We start from the raw sequence: 11,881 nt of genomic DNA, 5'->3' as shown, positions 1-11,881 counted from the left end.
ATATAGCATCTGTGAAAAGACACATTTATCTCTAGGCGGCTGTGATTTTGGAAGTAGTCTCCTACTGCTCTCAAAGAACTCGGCGTTGACTCAGTCTTCTTATATTATAAAACTCATATGCTAAGTCAGCATAACCAGATGGTAGCAATCCTCTTTGTTTTCCTACAATAATTATTTTTCCCTGTCTTTCTTCCTAATTGATGTGCTCATTTAAAATTTTACATTGTACAAGTTCTGACAATCAAGTTCGCAAACTTATTGCACCGATGTTGCTAACCTTTTCTAATATCAGAGGGATTATTCATTGTGAATTTGTACCAACTGCACAAACAGTTAACCAAGTTTACTCTTTGGAAGTGCTGAAAAGGCTGCGTGAAAAAGTTAGACGACCTGAACTTTTCGGCAAAAATTCATGGCTCTTGCATCACGACAATGCACCAGTTCACACGACACAATGTATGAGGGAGTTTTTAGTCAGTAAACAAATAAGTGTATTGGAACACCCTCCCTACTCACCTGATCTGGCCCCCAGTGACTTCTTTCTTTACCCGAAGATAAAGGAAATATTGAGAGGAAGACATTTTGATGACATTCAGAACATCAAGGGTAATGACATCTCTGATGGCCATTCCAGAAAAAGAGTCCCAAAATTGCTTTGAAGGGTGGACTACGTGCTGGTGTCAGTGCATAGCTTCCTAAGGGGAGTACTTCTTCCTAAGGGGAGTACTTCAAAGGTGACCATAATTATATTCAGCAATGAGGTATGTAGCACTTTTTCTGGGATGAGTTTGCGAACTTAATTGTCTGACCTTGTATATAACAATAATTAAACTAATCATAAAGTTGTGCTCCAGAGGATAAAAATTCAATATATTTTCACCAGCCATATCTTTTAAACAAACCTGAAATTTAAGACACTAAATGTAGTTATGTATTCCAGTTAGGCATCATATATGAAGCTTGGAGCAACCAATAAACTTGGTTTCTTATGCATGCCAAGTAGGGACTTGTGAAAGAAAATGGGGAAGTAATCATCCAGGGGACAGAGAACTTCATGAGTACCTGAGGAATTAGAGTATCATTTTACTACACTTTAGTCAGAGGAAACTGAAAGTAAAATACAGCATAGCTTATAGTAAGAGCTGTATTCCATATCTGTGCAGTGTATTTCTTCATAGCATTTTGTAATCCTTATCTTGGTAATCTTTATAACCGCAGGGGGAGTTGCGTAGGCAGTCAATGACTCCATTTTACAGATAAAGAAATTGAGGTCCAGAATAATTGAGTTTTTCAAAGTCATATACATCAAAGATAACACTGGGAATCAAATCTACTCTTAATTATCAGACAGTCCAGAACTTCACCTACTCATATTTTTAGATGCTAAGACCCACCCAGCTTGGTTATTAACCTTTATCCTATACACTGTTGTTCTTTCTGTCTTCCTTGAAATCTTGTTCTTAATATCTTCCCAGATGTCAATTCTCTTCCTGACACCAGAATTTTTTTTCTAATCCTTAGTTTTCTCTCAGTATAAATTGATTTCCTCTTTGTGTTTCTGAAGCTCATGAGTGCATTTATTTTACCAGCTAAAAGACATGAGACAAAAATCCACGTGGCATACATTGAAATGCAGTTAAGTTGTTAAGTGGAGCACAAAATGTTGCAAAAATCAAAATGCAAAGGTTGATGGATGCCCAGTGTTTAGGTTTTATGTTATTCAGCACTCATTTCCAGGAGGCCTGTGTCTGTCTGTCCCTGATAGAAGTCTAAATTTAACAAATTTATTTTTTCCAGCCAGTTTTAAATAACTATTAATTTCCCAAGAGTATAGCTTTCTTTAGGGGTTATAGTAAAAAGCCTTTGCAGTACCTCTCATGGTTAGGTGACAGAAGAGTCATGCCTTTGGTTTTTAAATATGCTTTTGACAGCCAATAAATAAAGTGTTCAGAATGCTTTCTATGGCTTGCACTATATACCAAACCCTTTCTTGATCATATCAGTTGTTCTTACACATATCGCAGCTTCCAAAAGGGGAAGCATTTATTTAGCATGAATTCCTTTCTAAAATGCAGGGTCTTCTAGGCCTTGTCTCCCTAATCGAAAATGTATTGTTGAAAATTAAGTACAGAGAATAAAGAATTGATATTTGATTAGACCTTCGATAGAAAGGTAGTGCATATTGGTTAACAACTTGGGCTTCATAAAGACGTGGATTCAGAGCCCAACTCTGCTACCTTGGAAAGTCACTTGATTTCCTGTACCTGTCCCCTTACCTATGAAACCTAATGATACCTACCATGTTTCCCCCAAAACAAGACCTAACTGGAAAATAAGCCCTAGCATGATTTTTCAGGATGGCATCCCCTGAACGTAAGCACTAATGCATCTTTTGGAGCAAAAATTAATATAAGCCCGGTTTTATTTTTGGGAAAACACGGTACTTCCTGGCATCCAGGTGAAGCTAAAATTAGATGATGTATATAAAGTTTATTATATGAATAGCAATTATTTGAGGGTACGTTTAAAAAATAAATAAGACTTTTAACTGCCCTTGTGTGTATGAGAGTCTTCAAAGCTATTTGTCACTGACGATTGGTGATAACTTGAGCCATGCATCCTTTTCTGACCATTGTACATATATTGGCATAGATGAGGCCCAAGAGAGCAAGTCACCAGGTATGCGTTTATAATTTGAATGAATACAGGTTCTCTGATCCGCTTGTAGTAGAGCTTTATACTTCCATAGGAGATGAGAGAATTGATTTTCTCTCTCGACAACGAGGAGAGAGACAGAGTTCTTTCCACCTCCTCCAGGGTCACAGAGAGGTAGTGGTGTATCCTAGATTAGAGAACTGCACTGGTTATCTTGTTTTAAATAGAAAATTTTTGCAGATGTGATGGAATTCAACTTCACTATTTTTTGCAAATGATCTATTTTGAAGCTGAGGTTAAGGCAAAAAACTGAACTAGAGCTGGAGCTTATTATGCTTCCTCTGACACCACTGTGGCCATGAGGCAGCTGAGCCATCAGAGCTTGGATGTAACCCAAACTCAGTTTCTCTTCCTATTCTGTGTGGTGTATTTTACAAACATGCAGGAAAATCCTGTGGCCAATCTATACTTATATATAACCAACAAGGCAGCTGTAATTACCAGCTTATTTATGAGTCTCCCAGTCTTTCCTTCAGGTTCACTCTGTTACAGGTGTAGAGAGCCCTGTGGATTCCCTGCTGACCAGACTGCTGGTGCTCACAGCATGGATGGAGCTCAGTAGCACTTCCATTTCCTGTGTGAATGAGGCAGACATCATGGTGTTCTTCTGGTGGGAATCAGTTAGCTGCAGTCAGACCAATAATCACCTAGAAGCCACTGACCCCACCGTCTGGCCTACCTGTGGACAAACAGCACCATCACAGCCCCACCACGCGGCCATCACCACCACTAGGAAGCAAATCAATAAGACTCCTGCATGTGGAGGGCGGTGGGCAGTCCTACTAGAGGCACATCCTCGTACCATCATTACTGGGAACAGCCATGCTAAGTATATATTAGGAATAAGGTAGGAAGACTGAGGACGTGGAATGATTCAGGAAGCAGGAAGCAGAGAAATAAGCATGCGGTTATGTTGATTAGCTATTATTATTGTAACTTTTTAAAACCACAGAATGTATGTGTGTGTACATGAGGGCCAAAACAGTCAACTAGTGTGTATTAAGCAACAACGTTTATCGCAATATTGAGTTGGATGTGGTTGGAAGTCCATCAGAAGCATCTAAATTCTGCCCATCTTTTAAGGCCTAACTTAAGTACCATGGTTTCTAAAAGCCTACCAGCACAAGAAGAATCTCTCCTCTAACCTGACCTTCCATTCTATTTATTATCTACCAAAAGGTTTCATAATTTTTAAAGCCATAAAACTCTTGACTGAGGACAAAACTTCTGCAGAAGCCAATATGGAAACCAGACAGAAGCAGAGGGTCTCTGTCAAAGTGGAGATGTGATAGCCTATGTATCTCTCCACTGATAGTCTGAGGAACACTGGGCTACCTTAGAATGGCATTTGAAAAATGCTTGCCTGTATCATGTATCTGCCAGTTAATTGGCATACATTATCATATGTTTTTTCCTAAGTCTTGTGCATGTGCTAACTAGATTACAAATTTCTAAAGGACAAAGACTCAAATGAAAGACAACAGCAAGGGCTGGAAGCTAGGAGATGGGGGTTCTGGGCCTAGAGCTGCCACTAGCCAGACCTTGCACAGGAGTCCACTCAAAGTGCTGGGCCTGCACAGGGCAAACTAGACAGTCTAAAAGAAATGTGACCATAATTCCCAGTTTCAATGATAGTCCTGGTTTACATGTGCTATAAACCAATTCAGGTAATTATTTTGAAGACCCCTTTCACTCTCAAAAGCCTCCCAATTTTGATGACCAATCATATAACGTTCCGCATTTAAGGCCACATTTTGATCCAGCATAGGACTAAGGACTTAATGACTCGATATATATTAAATTAATTCAGAAGAAGACATGTTTATTAACCTAAAAGAGCTCAAAAAATGAATTGAGGGGGTGACCTACACATATGAAGCTTCTAGAAATTAATACAAACCAGTATGTAGTGAAGAGTGGTAAATTGAGAGATAAACGAGAAGGGCTACAGGCAGACCTGTGTTCTCTGTACTACAGGCAGTCATTCTCATCATAGCACATTAGATTTTAACAACAGAGCCAGGGACAGAGGTCAGATGAAGAAAGGCCAGGACCAGACTCCGCGTGTAACGTGATTGGGGCAACAGGGATTACAAGGGAGTGTGTGTCAGGGAGGCAGAGTGTGGGCCTGGTTAGATGGCTAGCTGGTTGGCAGTGCGCCACCAAGTGAGGCAATTGGCGGCAATCCAGGCAGGCAGTTGGTGTCAGGGAGGTCCATATGTGGATAGACCAACAGCAGTGGGGGCAGCATAGTACAGGAAAGCCAGGCATTGGGTCCTGGCAGCCTCATGCAGCCTCCAGCCCTGGAGGCTAGAACAGGGCACAGGGGTTTGGGCAGGGACTTTCTGAAAGTCGGGGGAAAGTGGATGCTATAATTTGGGCTGGCTTGGCTACAGGATATGCTGGGATCTCAATGGTGGGTGAGCACTCAAAGAATGAGCTGAAAATTGGCAGTGACCAAGCAAGAGGGATTAATTTGGTCTTGGATGTGGCCCCAAGGAGAGAAGCCAGCTGTCCAAACCGCAAACTACGATCTGACATGGGTTGGTGCCAGTGTTCAAATCCATCAGCAGGAGTCCAATCCCTGCCTCTCCTGTTAGGCAGAAGCTAGAGCAAATCCCACGAGTTAAGGTAGGTCACTGCGCATGGCACATCCTTACCAGGGTGAAAGTTACAGTGGGTGAGGCTAAAGGTAGGGACTGGGAATCATGTCAAATCTTAGACAGTCAATCCAAAACTGGGTCATAAAACAAGAGTTCAACTGAGAATAGTTTCTGAGCTAAAGAGCCCAATGGGAGATTATGAAACTAGGAAAAAGGGTGAAGAATGGAGGGTCAGGGCACACAGGACACATCCCAGAGCAATTTCACGACAAAGTACAAACCCCTGTGGTGGCCTTATATGTAGCAGTTCTAACATGGGATGACATAGATGTACTTGAGCTATTGAAAGAAGAGCTGATGATGTGTGGCAACAACCATCTTCAGGAACAGATCATACATGTTGTCAAGCAGCAGAGGGGTCCCTGGTTCTGGGAGAGTCTGGACAACTGAACATGAGACTCCACCTAGCAGCTGGAGAGAGCAGGTGTAGCCCTCCAGGAAAGGAGGTAGTCAAGACCCAAGGCAGGATGTGAGGGCCTAAGCAAGGTAGACTGGGGATCAGGGTGGAGCGTCAGTCCAGGAATAAAAGTCAGGATCTAGGACAGAGCACAATCACATAGAGAAGACACATGCATGTGAGGTGAGATGGGAAGCAGGAGCATGTTAGACCTGCCCCAGGCCTACCAGATATTAGCCGAGGGCAGCAAGACTGTGGAGTGATAGAATTGGTCAATGCTCTGAACTCAGATTAATTGGGGTTTTCATCTTGATTCTATCATTTGCTGGCTGTGAGACTGTCACCTAGTTAATTAGCATCTCTGAGTTGTGGTTGCCTCATCTTTAAGATAGGGATAACAACATGTACTTGGCACGGTTGTTGCGAAGACTAAGTGATGTAATGTGTATGACGAACCAAGCTTGGTGCCTGGCACCATTATAGAAGCTCCATAAACAGAACTATTACTATCATTAAGACTAAGTCCAAGCCACACCTATTGGAAGGGAGGCAGATGGAGCTTTTAATACACTGCCAGGCAAGTCCAGATTACCAAAGGCAATGGATGATATCCAGCCTGGAGATTTAAAGCTTAATGGTGCTGAGATAGGCAGGGACTCAGAGTGGGCTTGGCCCCATAGAAAAAGCAACAGCTAGTTTTCTAAGAATAGGAGTTTAGAGTCAGAGAAGGACCAGCTTTGGGATACTGACTTACTGGCCTCCATTTCCAGTTCAAGGAGCACTGAGCCTACAGGCAGGATCCAAACAACCTTTGCAGAAGGAGGGAAGGGACACAAGATCAGGAACCAACCAGCTCATTACACTGAAAGCCAGTTGACCCTGTATTCCAAAAACAAACAAATGAATAAACAAAAACCAAACCCTCCTAATTCAGGATCAATGGTACCTAAATCCCACCCTCATATGTTCATTTTTTTGAATTAAATGTTCTTCTCCCTAGGCATTATTGTTCCAAATGTAAGCATGTAAGCGTTGCAGGATGTGGAACACGTTGAGTCATTCATAGTTGATGTATCCAGATCTCAATCTTCTGAGATGCCTGCAACTCCCCCAGAGGATTCATGAAGTCATCGACCTTCCCCACACACAAGGCAGCCAGCACCAGAAGAGAAGAGAAAGCGTATTTAGGACTATACAGCCTTCGGACAAAGTCGAATAAAGATGGATGCTCACACAGTGTTTGTTTTCCACTTCCTGCTCACAACAGGGTTTCATGGGAATCTAGTTTATACATTCAGTTCTCTTTGTGGGACAGAGGGTCCTAAATAACAAGAGGATTACAGGTGTCTGGTCCTGGGGAAGATGGTCTAGAAAAGAAGGGAGAAGGACATTGCACAATTTCCTTGCCACGGGGCCCAAACTTCTTTGGTCTCCAGACTACCCCTGAAGAAGCTCATACCTATAAGCCGTGGACATTAAAATGGCTGAGGGAGCTTGATTTTTGGCTCCAAAGCTACATTGGAAATGTATGTGTGTGATGTGATTGGCTTGCAAAGGTTAAGTTTTTGACCTGTGCTATGCATTATACAGTAGCCAAAGCCACACATGGCTCCCAAGCCCTTGATGTGTGGCTGGTCCAAATTGAGATGGGCTGTAAGTACTAAATACACTCTGGATTCCAAAGATTCATTACGAAAAGAAAAAAAGAATGTAAAATGTCTGTAATAATTTTGTACGTTGACTACATATTGAAAGGATAATTCTTGGGATACGTTGGCTTAAATAAAATATATCATTGAAATTAATTCCACTTTTTAAAAACTTTTTAAAAGTGACTTCTAAAGTTTTTTCATTTCAATGTGGCTCACATTTATACGAGGCGTGATCAAACAATACAGTGAATATTCAAATAAAAAATTATCACAGTAAAAGACTCATTGCCATTAATCCCCTTCAAAATACTCCCCCTTGCTTCAAACACACTTATCCTATCACTCTTGCCACTTTCTGAAAATTCTGGAAGTCCTCTTTTGTGAGCTGTTGTGGCTGCCTTGATGTCCTGAATAATTTTGACTGTGGGGAAGAGCCAGAAGTCCCACAGTGCAAGATCTTGTGAATAAGGTGGATGAGGACACACCATAATATTTTTATTTAACAGAAATCGTCATATACCAGAAGCAATGTGTGACACGGAGCATTGTCATGATGGAGGATGATCTATGGCACACTTTAAAACACACCCTCTCTTGACCGTAGCTCACACCCGACTGACTACACTGAACAAGTTGAAACTTGTCACACACTGTTACTAAAGTTCGACACACCACTTCCGGTATTGAAGATCCCTGCCTTTCCATTGGATGGCACTGAGCAGCAGCATTCACTGTATTTTGTGATCACAATGAAAAGGCTCTGTGTCACACTTCATTGCTTCTGGTATGGCAATTTCTGTCGCATAAGGTGTGTCCTCATCCACCTTATTCACCAAATCTTGTACTCTGCGACTTCTGGCTCTTCCCCAAAGTCAAAATGACCATGACAGGTAAACATTTTGAATCGATTCAAGACACCGAGGCTGCCATGACAGTGCAACTAAAGACACTCATGAAAGGATTTCCAGAACTGCTTCAGAAAGTGGCAAGGATGATGGGATAAATGTGTTCAAAGCGAGGGAGAGTATTTTGAGGGGGATTAATGGCAATGTGTCTTTTACTGTAATAAATTTTTTTTATTTAAACATTCACTGTATTTTTTAATCACACCACTATGCCTATTGGACAGCACTGTTTTAGACAAATTGATGAGTTAATTTTGCCCAAGGAGCCCCAGACCCTGAAGTTCTGGGCACTCCTGCTAATCTGTCAGGGTGGTGGGGATGTGACCTCTGCCCAGCCACAGAGGGGTCAACACCTCTGATGAGAGGGAGGGTAGTGGCTCCAGACAGTCCAAGATAACTGAACATTCCTTTTATCCCTATTCTTGGGATCTGTTAGGGAAGTGCTACTGGTATCTTGCTTCTTATTAGACACAAAAGGCATTTAGGCAGTTGAGACTCTCTCCTATCCTTCGCCACCATCACCACCTTATGGATCCTGCCTGTGTTGAGAAACAGAAACTCTGCACTCTCTCTTCCCCCCACCCCAACTGGTACCATGGAGAACAGTCTCCTTTAAAGCATCTCGTGCATTTCTGTCTTGGTGAGCTCAAGACTCTGTGTTAACACCCTCTCATCTAAATCCAAAAACCTGCTGTAGCTCCACTCAGACACTAGAATATTAGTTCATTATTAGATTAACAACGACACAAACTTCACCTTATTTCTGTATTCATTCAACACATATTTGTGTTTCATCTACTACTGCCCAGCATTGAAGAGAAGCACTAACAAGCAGACAAACAGCTAACAAATGGCTAACAACCCAGCCGTTTGTTTACCAGCAATGTTTGATGAGTCCATCACTCTCTGCTTTTTAAAGAACTTGTTTCACACGTGGCCTCTACATATCCCGTTATCTTAGTTCTTCCTAGTTTACTGTCCATTCCTCCATCTCCTAAACTAGTTCCTAATTGCCCTGATCTTAGAATATTAGAGTTCCCTTAGTCTCTTGGCCTCCTCTTTTTTATTGTCACAAGTTACATCTCTGTCCCAATGTCGTAAATATACTCTGTGCCCTGACAACACCTCATCTTCTCCATGACCAAATGCCTGGTCCCAACCTCTGTTGTGGACCCCAGACTCATGTAACCAGCTCACCCTCCAACATTTCCACTTGGATGTCTACTAGGCATCTCAGATGTAACACATCCAAAGTTAAAGTTTGGTTTCTTCTCTGAAATCTGCTCTAATTCCATATATTGAGAATCTATTCTTCTAGTTGTTTAGATTTAAAAAGAGAAATCTTGGGATCATCCCTGAATTCTCTTTTTCTCACATCCCATTTCTAATTTGTCAGCAAATCTTACCAGCTCTACTTCAAAATCTATCCACTTCCTGACCATTCTCTCCATCTCAACCTCTGCTCCCTTGGGTTAAACCATTGTCATCACATATGGGGGATTATTAAAATTGCTTTCCAATTGGTCTTCCTGCTATTATCGTTGCCTTCCTATAGAGTCTACTCTTAAGTCAAAAGCCAGGGTGACTGTCATGCAGGGTGCCATGCAGGGTCTCAGCTCCTGCTCCCCACATAAGAACACAGGATATTGTGAGGCCAAAAAGGAACACCCACGGAGCCATAGATAGGAGAGTCATACCACTATAGTCTCACTGGCGGCGGGGTTGGAGAAACAGGAAGCAGGAGCCACACTATCCGCAACCTGCCGTTCACTTGTCTCTGCTAGCCAACCAACCCCACTTGCTAGCTGCAATCCGCCATGCTAACTGCAATCCACGCTCGTTAGCTCAGCCACCATCCTCTTGCTAGCCCCCATTTTCTGCTAGTGTAGCCACGGCAGTTATATTAGTGACCAATGGCTCACTGGTTACAGCTGATGGCCAACTAGCCACAGTTGATGGCCATTTACTACCTGAGCCAACACCCCTCCACATGAGGCCGAGAGCCTGGAAACTGCACTCCTGGCTCTGTCCCCACAGTGACCCTCAAAAAGTGTTAAGTTCTAGCATGTCACTGCCCTGTTCGGAACCCTCTCACAACAACTTCCATCTCCCTCTACGTGAAATCCACAGTACTTACTGCATCTCCCTGACCCACCAAACTCTCCCTCACTATCTCCAACCTAGACATTTTGGCTTCTTTGTTTTCCTCAAACATATCAGCCAAGCTGCTCCCACTTCAGAGGCTCTGACTTTGCTGTTGCCTCTACCTGGAAAACTCTTCACCCAGATATCTGCATAGCTTGTTTCCTACTTCCGTCAGGTCTCTACTCAGATGTCCCCTTGTCCAGGAGACCGTCTCTGACCATCTCGCATAAAGTAGCACTCTGCACCATACCTTTCTATGCCCTTACCCTGCTTGATTTTTCTTCCTGGAGGTCATCACCACCTGATGTGTTGTATATTCACTCGCCTGTTCAGTGCCTGCCTTGCATTAGAATGTGAGTCCTCTGACACCAGGGAGTGCATCTTTTGTTCACTGCTGCCTCCTAGCATCTGGTACAGCACTTGGCACATGGTAAGTGCTCAATAAATATTTGTTGAATACCTGAAGGCAAAGAAGTGGTTTTCCTTCATCAAGATTATTATTATAAGAGGCAAACAATAAACACATAAAAGAATAAAATACTTAAAATTACAAGTTGTGGTGAGTCCTGGGAGGAAGCGAACAGGTGCAGTAGGGGAGAACCTACTTTAAATAGGGTGATCAAAGGGGATCTTCTACAAAGAATAACATGTAGTTTGAGATTAGAAGTAAGAGATGGGCCAGCCCTACAAATGGTGAAAGAAGACCATTCTGGAAGGAAAAAATACATTCAAAGCAGGAATGTGTTTGATGCCTTCAAAGAATTGAAAGGGAACCAGGGTAAAGAGGAAAACGGCAAGAGACAATGTTCAAGAGGTATCTGGAGACCAAACCATAAAGAACCTAGAGGACTAAGGCGGAGTTTAGATCTTATTCACATTTTGGTCTAAGGTTAGACATGGTAGTGGCAAGTGGAGAGGAATATTTGACATGGTGTACAGAGATGGAATTTGGATCCAGACCATTAACTTCAGACCATTAAGCACCTGCATAAAGTTTCTTAGTTGGGAATGGAGTGGTCCTCAGAAGGAGAGTATAGACTGATCACCCTGCAGCAGGGCTTCCAAGATGCCATTTCCTGTGCAGGAAGCAACAGCATTCTCCCTCCGTCAGAAGCAGCCCCCATTGCTCCAGCTCTCTGTTATTTGGCCCCCCTTTAATTATGTAGTCAGTTGGACCTCACACTACAACAAAATAAAACACATGACACTTCCAGTCCCGTTGCCTCGTCCTGCTTCTCTTCTCTGCATCCTCACAGATGTCCCTGGGCCTTTGCTCATGCTGCTTCCTTGGGGGGGAGGGGGAATGCCCTGTACCTTATCCACACCTAAATCCCAGTTCTAGTTCTAAAATAACCATAAAATCAAATTTATAGGCCTCGATTATGATTTCAAATTTACTTTGTT

This window comes from Rhinolophus sinicus, chromosome 14 (genome assembly GCF_057876585.1).
Source record: "Rhinolophus sinicus isolate RSI-liver-muscle chromosome 14, RSI-T2T, whole genome shotgun sequence".
In the NCBI taxonomy this organism is placed as follows: Eukaryota; Metazoa; Chordata; class Mammalia; order Chiroptera; family Rhinolophidae; genus Rhinolophus; species Rhinolophus sinicus.
The sequence above is the reverse complement of the archived record's forward strand: the minus strand, read 5'-3'. Positions refer to the sequence as shown.